General features: G+C 38.9%; 1 pseudogene; it reads right to left on the reverse strand.

The window, feature by feature from the left end:
• Positions 1-1,590: 1,590 nt before the first annotated feature.
• LOC125842822 (uncharacterized) overlaps positions 1,591-14,559 on the reverse strand; it is a 36,321-nt pseudogene continuing 23,352 nt past the window's right edge.

Here is a 14,559-nt window from a genome sequence, read left to right on the forward strand (position 1 = left end):
AAGTGTGTATATGAGAATAACCTATCCACAACACAAGAACTAGATCATGAGCATATTCATTTTACTCTAAAGCATGTACTAAACTTCATAAAACATGCATAATATCACATCTTACACTTTTTAAGGGTCAAAGCTCATATCAAATCAACACATCTAGAATGACAACATTATACATGGATATAATAATAATCATATCAAATCAACATATCTAGAATGACTACATTAGACATGGATATAATAATAATCATATCAAATCAACATATCTAGAATGACTACATTAGACAAGGATATATTCAAGTAGTTCAATTACTACAAGCATAATCTCATACTTCACCTCCTTGAGGTTCAAAGCTTACTTTCAATCATCACACCTAGGGTTCATGCACTAGATATGGACATCATCCTAACTCATACGATTCTATCACTTTACTCATTCAAACACTCATGAGGTAGATTAGGTGGGTAAAGTCCTTCCACAACAATTCTATCTATTAGTCTACCATCATCAAGTCAACTCTCCTCTTTGGGCCTTAACATACATAATTCATCATATTAGCTTTACCTTCAAATCCCTAGAAGTCAAAATACATAACTATGCGTCTTTACTCTTAATATCTCTACTCCTTAAAAGCATCCTATGAACCTAGATTACAAGGCATTCTAATCACATGTTTTATTATTAAGCAATTCTAGTCATAAATCATCATAAAGGTTCAACTTCAAGCTTTACTAGTCATGATCCATCATATATACTATGATATAATTCTATTCATGTCTACTTGCTTTTATTCTTGAACAATTACTATAGACATCATCAATTCTAGAAGATCATCTCTAAGTCTTCAATTTCCCTATTTAAGGCACAAACCCACATTACTTAAATATCATCAATTAAGCTAGGGTTAACAATGGAAAACATATAATATCATCATAATCACACGATTCAATACTAAATCAATCATAAACAAGTACTATCCACTCAATTGGAATCATACTCAACTTAACCCACTATATTGGAAGGAACCCAAACTTGAATTGGGGATTTCATCTTCACGATTGGGGGAAATATTGGGGGCTCCATGGATAAAATAATTTATGGATGAATAAGATATCATACCTTGATTATAAAGACCTCACAAAGCTTGCAACAATGGAGGAATTTGCCCTAACTTGCTTCTTCTTCTTCTTCCTCGTCTTCCTCTTCTTCCTCTTCTTCTTCTTCCTCTTCTTCCTCTTCCTCCTCTTCCTCCTCCTCCTCCTCTTCCTCCTCCTCTTCCTCCTCCTCCTCCTCTTCCTCCTCTTCCTCCTCCTCCTCCTCCTCCTCCTCCTCCTCTTCCTCCTCTTCTTCTCTTCCTCCTCCTCCTCCTCCTCCTCTTCTTCTTCTTCTTCTTCTTCCTCCTCCTCTTCTTCTTCTTCTTCTTCTTCTTCTTCTTCTTCTTCTAGAGAGAGAATTTCTTGGAGGGAATTGGGTTCTTTGGTGAATTGTATTTAATGATTAAGAATCCCTTAATGCTCTAATAGCTTCATATATGTGGTCTAATTACTAATAAAATTACACCACTTACTAACTAATTAATTCTATAATATTCCCTAACCCCAAAACTTAACCAACCTAAAGGAGTGCACTGCCTCACACATGAGACCCCGACCCACAGGCCGTGTTGGTCCTCCTTGGGTGGAGTACTGCAACACCACTTTTGGCGTCTCTTGACCCACAAACCCATCCAGGAGGCGTGGGTCCCCAATCGTGGGTGGCCCGTCCAAGGGGCAACTTTTGGGTACTTTTTAGGATCCTCCTCAAGGACCCTTGGTGGGTCCTTAGGGAGTCGTTCCTTGACGTGTAACCCCTAAACCCTTCATTCTAAGTACGGGAGGTCATTTCTACTACTCTAACCCCAACATCAAGCTCTAGAACCCTAACAGAAAGGTCTAGTTGACTTACTAAACTATGGGGTGTTACAACAAGGGAACCCTATACAATCTGACTATCTCATTGATATAGAATCTGGCCTAGTCCTCCACAGAATCTGTAGTCTTGACAGCTAAGAAGTGAGCTGAATTAGTAACTCTATCCACTATAACCCAAATGGAGTCATGTTGTCTGTGAGTATGAGGTAAACCAATAATGAAGTCCATGTTTATCAGCTCCCACTTTCACGTGGGAATGCTAATCTCTTGGGTCACACCTCCTGGTCTTTGATATTCTACTTTAACTTACTGTCAGTTAGGACACTTAGCTACAAAATCTGCGATATCCCTCTTCATGTTGTTCCATCAATAGACTTACAACAGATCACGGTACATCTTAGTGGAACCCGGATAAAAAGAGCGCATTCATGTCATAGTCTTTGAGAAATTCAAGTCATCTCCTCTGGCAAACATTCAACTCCTTCAGGGTGAACACAACATGAACAACATACAAGTAATGTGTCAAAATCTTTAGGGAAAACACTACGGCTGCAAGCTCGAGGTCATAAGTCGGGTAGTTATTTTCATGGACCTTCAGTTTCCTAGAAGCATAAGCTATGACCTTACCTTGTTGCATAAATACACAACCTAGGCCGACCTTGGATGCATCACAATAAACCACATAACCCTCTGAAACCTCTAGTACCGTCAAGACCAGAGTTGTAGTCAATATGGTTTTCAGTTATAAGAAGCTTTTCTCACACTCATCTGACCTTTGAAACTTGATCTTTTTCTGAGTTAACTTGTTTAATGGTGAGTCTATGGATGAAAATCCTTCAACGAACCTCATGTAGTAACCAGCCAAACCCAAGAAACTTCTGATATTAGTTGGAGAGGTTGGTCTTGACCAATGTTGTACTACCTCAATTATCTAAGAATAAGTTCGGATCCCTTCGTTGGATACCACATGACCAAGGAAAGCAATGGACTGTAACCAAAATTTACATTTGCTGAACTTAGTGAATATCGGGCGATCTTTGAGAGTTTGCATAACAAATCCTAAATGAGTCATATGTTATTCCTTACTCCGAGAATAAATGAGGATATCATCATTATAGACAATAAAGAATGAGTACAAATGTTGTTAGAATACCTTGTTCATTAAGTCCATGAAAGTTGCAGAAGCATTTGTTAGTCCAAAATACATAACTACAAATTCATAGTGGCCATACCGAGTCCTGAAGGTTGTATTTGGGATGTCACTATCTCTGACACTGAGTTGATGGTACCCGAATTTGAGGTCTGTCTTAGAAAAGCAACTAGCACCCTGAAGTTGGTCGATTATGTCATTAATCCTGATGATGCGATACTTATTCTTTATTGTGACTTTGTTTAACTAACGATAGTCGATGCACATCCTAAGAGTACCATCCACAAACAACAATGGAGCACCCTATAAAGAGATCTTGGGTCTTATGAAACCTTTATCTAGAAGGTCTTTCAAGTGTTCTATCAATTACTTTAGCTCAGCTGGAGCCATTCTGTAATGAGGAATTGAAATATGCTACGTATCAGGGAGATCTATTTCGTAGTCGATTTCCCTTTCGGAATGAACTTGATGAGTTTGGGATTTCGACTCATTTAGGGATAATTTATCATAGTATTAGTGTCCTTGATGCCTATTTTGTGCTCTAAACTGATGTTTTAATGCTAATTTACTATGATAAATTAAACCGAAATTATTCGCCGAGTGGTCTTGGCGATCGTCAGCTTTCCTTAACTTATGAATTTTGGTTGCATATGCAATTCTAGCTTAGTATTCTATGCTTGTTGATAAGAAGGTTGTAGAATTAAGGTTATCAATCGATGATTGTAGTGATTGGGTTGTTTTGGATTCAGCTTGAGAAAGTGTATCTTAATTTGGTCCTACCAATCTAGCTTGATAGAGTAGATTAATTGACATTTTGGGTTGTTCATAATTGGTATGCTTGTCGAGGTTCAAGAGAATTTGCTTGAATCATGATTGTTGATCGAGAGATTTCTATTGCATATAGAGTCTAGTCTACTCACTCAGATTAAATGGTTTTCAGTAATTAGTAATCACCAATATAGCAAAATGGGCAATTAATCAATCACATCCCGAAGGATCCTCTTCAACTTGATTACTCCCCTATTTTCGTAGTTGTTAATTTACAAACCTAATCCCCTCATTTAACATTTATTGTCAACCCCTGAAATTTACTTTAATTATTTTGACAAATTGTATTCCTACAATCGATTAGAACACGTCTTTCACTTCCGAATTAAAATCTCTACTGTATCACTCCTTGTGGGATTGACCCAACTCTTTGTTGGGTTTATACTAGATTGTGATTGCCTAAACTTAGAATTGGATGAATTGTAGTTAAGCGTTATCAAAAATGGTTCCCCTACCAGGGAGTGGTGTTTGTAATTCTTGTAGTGAAGTCTAGTTGTAATCTATTCTTTTTTTTAGTTGAATCAACTTACTTTGTTTTGTGTTTGTTGTTGGCTACTCTTAAACAGATGACGAGATGAGTGTGAATGGGAGAAACGGTAGCCAACTTGGACATCAAGATAACATTGGTAACTTGAACGATATGAATGAAGCTCAATTGAGCAGTGTGGGTGCTATTCGGTTGCCTCCGGTTGTGGGCAATGTCGTATTCCATGTGAGTAGCACGATGTTGCACTATTGCAAATAAAAGGCTTATTTGGAGGGCTGGCTCATGAGGATCCCCATGACCATATACAAAAAAATTTTGGACGTGTGTGGTCCATTTTTGTTCAAGAACATCTCCTAGGACTTAGTTCGACTTTGATTGTTCCCTTTTTCTCTAATGGGGGAGACAACTAAGTGTTTAGCCGACCTACCAAGGGACTCGACTACATCTTGGGAAGAGCATAATGAGGTGTTCTACATAAGATTTTTCCCACCTTTGAAGATGATGGCATTGGGAGATAACATTCAGTGTTTCAAACTTTAGATGGTGAACCAATCCATGAAACTGCTGAGGTTTCAGAAGTTGTTACTCCAGTGTCCAAGTCATGGACTCCCAAAAACCGTGTTGTTACAACATTTCTATCGAAGTTTAAATTCAGTCAACAAAGGTGTGGCTGATCAACTTGTCCAAGGAGGAATTATGAAGCAACCATTTGAAATGGTGTCAATTCTCCTTGATGGAATGACGAAGATCAACCGTACTTGGTACACTAGGGAAGATCAAGTGTCTCCCTTGACTTTTAGGATGACGAATGAGCAAATAAGAAAATACCAAGAGTGGGATGAAAACATGGCGAAAATGATGACCTAAATGGATCTTTTGTCAAAACATGACATGGGTAGTGGTTCCTAGGCTGTGAACGCAGATGGATTTAGTGAGGTGAACCACGATGCACACTTTGAGGCTATGTACAATGAGGAAGTAAATTTTCTAGCAAATCAAGGAGGAGGTTTTCGTCTAAACTATCCAAGGTTGGGAGGGAACCAAGGTTGGAATAGAGAGCGTGATAAAGGTTGGATAAACCACGATAGGGAATGACATGACCATGTAACTAACTGGAAGGAGCGAGATGATGACAAAGAGAGATATATACCTCCACATGAGCATCAAAAGACAAAAGAGCAAAGGGCTGACCCAGAGAATTTCCGCATTGAAGATATGCTTGCATGCATTCTCAGTAAAGTGGAAGGGCCGAATAAAGAGCTTACAAAAATGAAAGAGGACGTCTAAACTTAAAACCAAATGGTTACTTCTAACTCGGTTTCCATTAAGTAGATGGAAACACAAATGGGTCAAATCTTGACTCATTTAAACCCGAGGCCAAAAGGAGGATTATCGAGTGACACCATGGCCAACCCTAAAAATGAACTTTGAATGAGTATATTCATCGTGTCATGACATTAAATAAGGCGCTTCTTGGGAGGCAACCTATGTTTTTGAGCTGTTCTTATTGTTATTTAAATAACGGATATTGAATGTGTAGGTTGAAAAATCAAAATTTTGGGAAAATGAGCAATTAGGCAAGCCTAGGTACCAGTCGATGACTCGTCAAATAGGTTGGTGAGCCTAATCTGGATTGCCATTTGGACAAACTAGTTATCTATAGGTTCTGTAAAACTCGGCAGATAAAAGAACCATTCGACACATTGATGAATGGGTCGGCACCATAAGTGACCATCGCTGACTAGCGCGCGAAATGAAGGATCACGAAGGGCTAAATCGTTTTAACTTCAAAAACCTCCCTCATTTCATATTTTCCAACTTTTACACTTTCACAGCCGCATATTATATTTCTGTGCTAGATTTTCTTGCATTTGTGTGGGGGATCAATTACTCAGGGGAGTTTGTATTTTTTGCGTGTTTATTTTCTAGCCTATCGTCAGTTATCTGCTCTTGAGGTTAGTTTTCCGAATCCCATCATTAAAGGTTCATAGCCTTGAATGCAAGATCGTTGTCCTATTGTGTTGTTTGCATAATATTAGTGCTTGTTTGGAATGATTGTTGCTAATTTGTGCCTATGAGATCCCAAATTGTGTTTGTTGGCCTATATTTATGAGATCCCGTGTTTTTACTTGATTCAAATTGTGGGTTCTGTTGATTGGATTGTTGGGTCTAGTTTGGGTGAAGTCTGAGTAACCCTAATTGTGTCAATTCTCTAACTTTGCCCAATGATAGAGCGGTGACGTCATTCTTAAAGGCAAAAGACATCAATTGGTCAATTTTAGGCAAAATGGGGGAATTCTAAGTACCCTAAGGTCATGGGTAGTATGGGTCTGGGCTTAATTGCATAGAATAGGTGTAGAATTTTTTTATCATGGGTTGTGGGTTAGAAATTGATGATCGACGTTAAAATCTAGCACATTTGGCCGGCTCTGCGAGCTGGGTTGAGCTCGCCGAGTTTTTTGGCGCTTCACCTAAAGACCCTTGGATCGCCTTTTTATCCTTCAAAAATTGTAAAAATTATTCTCTAACATTTGACGATACTCTTGAGCTCTCTAAGTTCACTTCATGACTCATCGAATACCCCTTAAGATCTCCCTTTAGCGCCCAAAATTTTAGAAAATGTTTTGTAACATTCGGCGAGCTACTTTTAGTTTGTCAAATGGTGTCGACGATTCGCCGAAAGGCCCTGGACATCACCGACATATGCTGATTTTTGAGAAAATTTTATTCTGGAATATTCAGCGAGCCAGACATGGATCGCCAAATGGGTTCGGCGACTCAGCTTTCCTGCACATTCTTACAACTTTGAATTTTTTGAATTTAGTCTAACCTATTTGTTTGTGTTTTGTAGGAATGGCTAGAGCCAAGGTACAGGGAAGGAATCAACTTCCCCAAAAGTGTGCACGGGGCATTGTTATTAACGATGGTGTTGCATCCTTCCGGAATGCACAGACAAAACTTCCTCCAACATGGGGGAAAGGAAAGGGGAAGGGGCCCGTAAAATTGAGTCTGGCGGAGGAGAGCTCCGACAATATGGGTGTCTATGACACTCACCTCACCATATTTGAGTCAGATAGTGAGGGCAACTCAAGAGATAGATCACTGGTCTCTGCATCTAAGCTGGAAGATGATCAAACTTTCCAGACGAAGAGAGTGGAGCTACTCTCGAAATCTATGCATGATCCAACCAGGATCCCAGTGCCACCTACTCCTCATTTGAAGGGTTGGTTGGCGCCGTTGTTCACCGACATTACTCTGCGGTGGATTGAGGATAGTGTTCCTATAGAGAAGAAACTTGAACGTGGCTGCCACATATTTATTTGGGTTCATCAACAACACTTTGATGCTATCCCAGAATGAATCTATTATCAGGCATTCGAAGACTACATTATCTAGTTGTATCATGGATCAAGAGAGATTTAGTCTCAGTCTTATTATCGAGCAGGAGATGGTCATGAGGGCCAAGCAGAGTCAGACCTCTCTCCTATTTCCAATAATGTTTACGGAGTTGTGCAGGCGAGCCTGGGTACCATTGATTGAGCTGATGGATGTGGAAGTGACTCTCATTGCCTCTACTACCATCCGGAGGATAGAGTGGGAGTACATGACTGATGAGGCTGAGAAGAGGAGAGCTACACCTGTGGATACTTCTCCTGTAGTTGATGTGAAGATGTTGTCGACAGAGGCAATCCTTCCTACTCAGACTAGTGAGCCTACAAGTACCCCTGACACTTCTACTTCTGTCCTTTCTAGTTCTACTACTGCTCCCCCTCCAACTGCTGTTCTTGCTGCTGCTTCTTCTCGAACCCCGATCACCCGGGCTATGTTATATAAAATGGGCCACCTGGCCCAGTATGTTGATGCTCGTGCCTCCTAGGTAGAGGCCGATGTTCTTAGGCTTATTGAGAGGGTGATTGTTGTTGTCCTAGCCCCGATCGGGGTTGAGTTCAGAGAGCACAGAGATATGATTGATGCCTATAGACTGGCACTAGATGCCTTCACCGTACGAGTGGAGACTTATGAGGAGGGACAGGGTGCCTCCAAGGATGTGACGTCCTTAAAGGCCAATATTTTTGGGTTGAGCCGAGAAATGGATGAGCTAAAATTCACCGATGTCTCGATGTTATTCGGCACTGTGGATCTTCCGGAGGATCCGAGTATAGAGTACCCAGCCAGTTGTGAGATCCCTCGGCTACTACGACTGGAGATGTTATTAGGGATGATGCAGATATTGAGTCCGAGGCTGACACTGGTGAGGATGAGTTGGGTGTTCGTGATCCAGTTGTTTATGGAGATTTAGAAGACCTCGAGGGGGCTATGATACAGACAGTTGTGGAGGCATCATTGAGGGACGATTACTATGGGCTCCAGTAGAGCAAAAGATGTTATTGAGCCAGGCACTGATGCCCAGACTGAAGGAGTCACTGATATGTAGAGTTCACCGCCAACTTAGGTTGACAGAAGGATTTTGAATCTTTTCATTATCTTATTTAGACATGTTTTATTTATTTCATTGTATTTGAGGACAATTGCTAGATTAGTTTAGGGGGGTGAGGTATTTCCATACCTACCTCTTTCGGACTGATTTATGGATATAATTGTTGTTTGTGTTTTGTTTTAATTGCTTTCATGGATGCTGAATTTTGTTTGTCTATATATTGGTTTTTCATCCATTGTTTATAATGTGAATGTTGGCTTTGACCCGTATTAAAATGTTTAGCCACCTCTTGATGTTTGTGAATATGGTTGTTCTCTTACAATGTTGAGTATTGGTTGTGATCAATACTGATGACTTGAATACTGCTCTTGATTTCACGATATGAGTGTGCAAATCTGTTGTTTGCATAATCAAGGACACAACTTCCAATGCAAGTGTCTACGATCGTGCAATAGTATAATAACCCAACGAAGGGTTGGGATCATCCCAAGAGAGTGGTTTGAGAATTTATAGAAAAATAAAATTTCGTTCTAACTAGTCGTAGCTAAAGACATTAACGAGTAAAAAAATTTTAAATTAAAGGGGTGACACAAGAGTGTCAATTAACAATGGTGGGATTTTTGTCACAAGTAAGTAAAAAGAACAAAATAAACAAGGGTTTCTAAATAATGAGAGGGAATCCTTGGGATGTGACGGGAATACGGGTTAGGCTAAATTATTGGGTACATGCTTGTGATAGAAAATTTATAGAGTAATAGTGACTAGGCTAAGCTTTATGTGGGAATAAGTTTTCTCTCGAGCAACTTACTCCGTTTCGAATGGGTTCCTCTCGGACACCCACTTGCCGCAAGAAGATCAGCCTATGCCTTACCCCACTCACTCTCTCGAGCTGACTGTTAGGATATGGGACTAGGGTTCACTCTCTCAAGCTGAACCTCATGTCGACCCACTCCTTATGCCATCAATCTAGTAGTCTTGGTTTCGTGACTTCTCTCTCGAGCAAGACGAAAAGACATAAATAAACTTGTATTTACAACTACAAATTTGTTAAATTCATCCACAACTTCTAGACTAAATCACCATTAAACTACATCTAAACTATCATCAAGCAAGACCCAACAACATTCTTAACCCATATTCGGTAAATTATACCCCAAGAATGGGGGTTTTAACCACACATCAAGAGATAGAAATTTATACCTAAATGAGCTTGCATTCAAATGGGTATGAAGATTTAAGTCTTGTTGTAGGCAAGAATGAAGAAATCAAGAGACCCAAGTCCAACTCCTTGGAGATGAAACCCTCTTCTTCTTCAAGTTTCCAAAACCCTCTCAAACATAGAGAAACAATATCAAAAAGTACTATTATCTGGGTGAAAATTATAATAAAAGTTCCACAATAAAATTAAAACTCTAACTAGTATTTATAGTTATCACAGATTTGTGCTGCAACGGATCGTTCGGCGTCATTAGTCAAAATAGTCGATCAACTCTGTGATTCGCCCTTTGGTGTAGTTCATCGCCATATTGTACCAATCTTTAGCATCGTCATGCTGTAGGCCATTGGGCGGTATGGTACTACTTCACAGAACTGCTCGGTGATGCACCGACTGCTCCTTTTTTCCGCTGACTTGATCCTTTTCTTCAGGGCTCAGCACACTTGAACAAAAGGCGAAGTAAAACTCTTCGGCTACTCGCCAAGTGGACTCGGCTATCCTCAAGCCTTCATTTCTTCATTCTTTTCAGCCCTCTTCGTTCCTTTTTTGCGACATAGTGTCCATGCTCTCTTTCACTTCAAATACCTTAAACTTAAGGGTTTTCATCAGATATTGAGATAAAATAAGCATTTGAGGACACAATTTCTATTAAAATATGGCCCTGAATGAGTCCAATATATGGTTGTTGAGTTGACCTCTTGTGATGATCGTAGCATCTCATTGTGACTAAGCCGATTGTTGAGTTGACCTCTTGTGATGATCATTGCACGCAAGCTGAGAATTGTAGAGTCTTGTTTGATGATTGTCTTGAATGCCATGTGTGGTGAGATTTTCTTGAAATTTGTTCTTGGTAATACCTAGAACTTACCCCGTTAGTCCAATTGACTAATCTAAGGGAATGATAGAGATGATCTTAGGCACAATTTCTGAAAAGTGAACCAAAATTGGTTTACTTATTTTTTATTGCCTTGTGACAATGTGAACCTAGCTTGGCAACATTTGAGCCTACCCTTTTCATTGGATGAAACTTGAAAAACTTTTACCTCTTTGTCCCATCACTTATAACCTTCATGAAGCATTGGTTCGTTTGAATAGCCAACTTACGCAAAAAGCTTAAGTTGTGAGTATGGTAAAAAAGGAGGAAGGTCAAGAAGTTTGAGAAATTTGCCTTTGAAGGATAATGTTGAAAAAGAAAGAACCCCTTCATGTAAAAGCTGAAAAAGAGAGAAAATAGAAATGTGAAAGTAGAAAAAGATTGAAAAAGAAAAGAATTCTTGAGATAATGTTTGTGAAATGGATACAAGAAATGGGGTATCCAATGAGTCATGCTAAAAAAACATAGGGTGGATTGTGAAAATCATAAAGTGTGAAAGAGAAGGAGAAAGTTAAATGCGCACCATGCTTCATAAAGGTAGAAATCACTAAACCAAAATGATTATATTCCTACCCTCAGCCTCGTTACAAGCCTTGAAAGATCTTTGTAATCTTAAGTGAGCTGAAAGTGATGTTGGTTGGAAAATAAGGGCAAGCCTATTGGTAGAACCCTGCATGTGTTTATCATTCAGAGTGTGAGAGTTTCTTTTGATTCTGAAAATTCTAAATTGGAGATGAGTTTTGTGCGAGCATTGAATCATTCTTTGTGTGAGGGCATTGAATACTTTTGTTGAGCTTGAATTCTATTTGATAATGGCTAGTCAAAATTTCAAACTTAGAGTACACAATTGAACATTGCATGAGTAGTTTTGAACCTCTTGTGTACATTCATGTTGAGTCTTGAGTAGCACTGGTTGTAGACATCCTTGTTGAACTGATTGATCTTGTGTTTTACTTGAGGATAAGCAACAGTTTAAGTTGGGGGTGTTGATGAGTCTGGGATTTCGACTTATTTAGGGTGTATTATTCATAATATTGTGTTCTCGATGCATATTTTGTGCTCTAAACTGATGTTCTAATGTTAATTTGCAGCTATGAAGGAAAAAGAGCAAGGCAAGGACATACCGGGCAAAAAGCAGTGGAAAAGCTGAAAAAATTAAAGATAAGGAAAGTAGATGATCCCCAAGACCACTCGACGACTCACCGAGTGGTACTTCTGCTTGCCAAAAGTTACAGCATGCCAATCCTGGGGAAAAGCCAACTTCATGATGGAAATGGACCTTCGGCGAACCGTCGATTTGATCGACGACAGGGATTCTGATTTCCTAAAGTTAAAAGGTTTGAATGATTAAGAGGCAAGTCAGGATGGCGATGGAGAGAGACACTTAGTACATCACCGATCTAGTTGGTGATGCTCGACTAATACCGCCGATAGGTCCAAAAGCAGAAAATCTGGAAGAGTATAAATGCGAAATTATAAAAGATTTCAGGAGTTCTGAAATTTGGAGAGATTATTTTGAGTGTATGAGAGTTCTTACCTTATGTTTTTTTCCCAAACATTATTCTTAGAGTCTTTGATTATAATTTTAAGTGGGATTTGATTTCTAGTTGATTTGAAGTATTGTGAAGAATTGGAATTCATTACCCAGCTCATGGAGAACATAGTTGGTAATAGTTTTCTGCTTTTCATAATGTGTGGCTAAAACCTCCATTATTAGGGTTGTAATTATGTGATTAATTTTCTTAATTATCTTATGGGTGTAAGTAATTAATGAATTAATTGTTGTTTTGAAGTGGGTTCGATTGATAGTTGAGTTTTAACTCATGAATTGTATTGCAAATGCAATTCTAGGTTAGTATTTTATGCTTGCTTGAGAAAAAGGTTTTAGAATTAAGGTTATCAATTGATGATTGTAGTGATTGGGTTGTTGTGGATTTGGCTTGAGAAAGGTAATCTTAATTCGATCCTACCAATCTAGCTCAAGTGAGTAGATTAATTGAGGTTTTGAACTGTTCATAATTGGTATGCTTGTCGAGGTTCGAGAGAATTTGATTGAATTGTTATCGTTGATCGAGAGATGGATATTGAATCTAGAGTCTAGCCTACCCACTAAGATTAAACGATTTTCAGTAATTAGTAATCACCTGTATAGCAAAATTGGCAATTAATCGATCGCAACCCCAAGGATCCTCCTCTACTTGACTACTCCCCTGTTTTTTGTGTAACAACCTGAAAACTAGTAGGCTTAACTAGTGCTTGTCGTAGGGGTTAAATTCGTAAAATGTGCTTCTCGTACTTAGAATGAAGGGTTTAGGGTTTAAACGCCAAGGTTCAACTCCCCAAGGACCAACCAAGGGTCCTTGAGGGGGACCCTAGAATTACCCTTAAACCTGCCCAAAACAGTGACCCACGGATGGACCTACACCCCGTAGGGTGGTCCACGCTCCGTGGGAGAGGGTCTCGTGGGTCAAGGGAAAATTTTTAAAGTTCTAGACCCCAACCCATGCCCCACCAATACGGTATGTGGGTCAGTCCACTCCCCGTAGGTGGGGGTCGTTAATGGAGACATGTGAATTGTCTTAGGGGCGGTTAAGGTAGGGGTAGTTTAGGTAATTCCTATTTTAATTAGTATTAACTGAAGTCATATTGTATAGTTTTAATTCACCTATATAAGCCTTTTTAAGTTATTAACCAACCTATTCACTTCATAAAATCCCAAAACCCAAATCAATAACCAACATTTTCCCAAAATCCCCTCTCTAGAACTCCAAGGAAGAAGAAGAAGAAAGGTGAAGCTAGGGTTAAAAATGAAGCTTTTCACGTCAAATTCGTTGGAATTCTTCAATAAGGTATCGTAGGTCATCATCCATGGGTAGCTTTCACCCATGGAGCCCCTTCAAACCCCCCAATTTCAAAGCTAGAAAACCCAAAAGTTAGGGTTTGACTTGAATCTCATGGATTCCTTTCAAATTCGTTTTTAACGATTGATATGTTTTTTTATTGATATATTGATGATTTTACATGATTTTAAGTTGAATTCCTCAAGAATCCATGAATTACCCTATTTTCTCAAATTGGATCTTAAAGTGTTGGAATGGATTGATGCGAGTAGAATGTTATAGAATTATGAATGTAATGAATTGATTACTTGATTTATGTTATCATCTATGTCTAATGTAGTAATTCTAGTCCTTGAAGGGTAAAGTATGAGAATTATGCATGATTATGAGATTTACGTATATTCTTTATGAACACTTTGGGGGTAAAGTGAATATGACTATGATGTACTTGTGGTGTTGTTCAAATGCTATTCTCACACACACACACTTATGAATGAAGTTTTCATGATTATGATAATATGATGGGTTGATTGAAAGGCTATTCTCAATCATACACTTGTGAATGAAGATGACATGTTATGAAAGGTATTCTCACCGTATGGGAATTCTTAGGTTGAAAGGCTATTATCACCTATTGAATCTAGGAGCTATATTATGAATGAAGTTGGATTGAGTGTTGATACATTCTTCCATAATAATGTACTCAAGTAATGAAATGTTAAGTAATCCATGGGGAATAATGCTAAGCACCGAGTGGATATTGATTGAGATGGAAACGCATACCTGAGTTGAGGCGGGGTTTCTAGTAGCAATCTGTT

The sequence above is a fragment of the Solanum stenotomum genome, chromosome 10 (genome assembly GCF_019186545.1).
Source record: "Solanum stenotomum isolate F172 chromosome 10, ASM1918654v1, whole genome shotgun sequence".
Lineage (NCBI taxonomy): Eukaryota > Viridiplantae > Streptophyta > Magnoliopsida > Solanales > Solanaceae > Solanum > Solanum stenotomum.